This window comes from Oncorhynchus mykiss, chromosome 5 (genome assembly GCF_013265735.2).
Source record: "Oncorhynchus mykiss isolate Arlee chromosome 5, USDA_OmykA_1.1, whole genome shotgun sequence".
NCBI lineage: Eukaryota > Metazoa > Chordata > Actinopteri > Salmoniformes > Salmonidae > Oncorhynchus > Oncorhynchus mykiss.
In genome coordinates, this window is record NC_048569.1 from 61,131,882 (window position 1) to 61,133,567 (window position 1,686).

Consider the following 1,686-nt stretch of genomic DNA (forward strand, 5'->3'; position numbering starts at 1 on the left):
CACAGCCTGATACAGAGGTCCTGGATGGCAGGGAGCTCGGCCCCTTTTCAACCTCCTTGGGGGGGGGACCATTTTAAGTCCTTAGTGATTCGGACACAGAGGTACTTGAAGCACTCGACCCGTTCCCCTGCAGCCCTGTCGATGTGAATGGGGGGGTGCTTTCAGCAAAACTACAATTTCTTGCCTTCTCAAATGTCAACCAAAACTTAACATACTTTGTCTATTGGGCTTCAGTGCTTGACCGTCCAACTGAAGAAGATTGTTGGCTTTCACCGAGGTAACCCTAGGAAGACAAAGATAAAAAAAATATCAGTGTTAGGGAAACTAAAACTAGCTTCAAGCTATTTTGTGCAAATGCATATAGTTATTATCTGAGCTTTTTTAATATTCATTTTAACAGATGTTGACCCCCCGCTAGGAGCGAAAGAGCAGCGAGGTTTTCCAGGTCTCACCTTCCTGTCGCGCTTCTTCCAAACCAAGTAATTTGCCCGGATGTTGTAGCACTTGGTTCCCTTTCTTGATTCTGCTCCTGTAGTTCTCCTTCTGTTTCTCCTGCGTCTTGTCCATGTTCAGTCACCTTGATTGATAACAGGAATAAATGCAATTATATTTCATATTACAAAGACATTTCTTACATATGCCTTGGAGGGCCAGAAAATAAAATAACGGACAATCATTTTTACCTTGTCAGAAACCTCCACATCCTTCTCAGCCCGTGCCTGAAGGTGGTCCTCAAAGGCATTCTGATCTGGTTCGACAACTTCCACCACATCAGGTGGAGTTTCAGTGATCTGAAAGTACGTTATACAAAAATAGCAATAGACAACCATCAACACTGAGTCAATCACATTTGAAAGACTACAGTATATGCAATAATTGTATATATAATTGCATTGTTTACCTCAGTCAACAGCTGCAGCCCCCAGTCCGTAGTCAGTGGAGGCCTGGATGCTGCTGTTGTGTTCAAAGAGAATTACATTCAGGTTGTTCGCCCACCCTTCCTGGTACCAATCAAGGGACTTGCCCATGGCAGTCTTGAGGGTCTGGTTGGTCCATTTACCAAACCTGGAGGGGGTAGGAAAGCGATATCTACTGACAATGTAAGATAGTGAAATATGTCCATAGAAAAACAACAAATTGTAAAAAATAAATAAAAACAAACAATTGGTGACAGAATATAACATCTGTACCTTGTTCCAGCGTTCCTAACCTTGGTCACTCAAGATGACCTCAGGAGAACCGTGGGTGTTGAAGATGTCCATCATTGCATTGGAGATGGCCTTGCCAGTCTCGTCCTTGATGGGTATCATGCAAAACAAAAATCTATTTTTGGTTCCAAGAACCCTTTTTAATGAGTTACAGAAGAGAATTTAGATTTAAGCACATACTCTTCCTTTACTGACCTTAATGGATATTGCCTCCAACCACTTGGTAAAGTGATCGGTCGCCGTCAGACACCAGCTGTTGCCATTGCTGGATTCAGTGAAGGGTCCGATAAGGTCCACCCCTAACATTTAAAGTGTTAGAGAGAAGATTACGTTATTCTTACCCATATGTGTCATACAGTATGCATATTTTCATATTTGTAAGCATGCTGACACACACATATTATATAATATTTAACTCTGCTTGTGGTCAAATAAAGCAACCATTAAAAAACTTCAGTGCAAATTTTGAATTGGGACA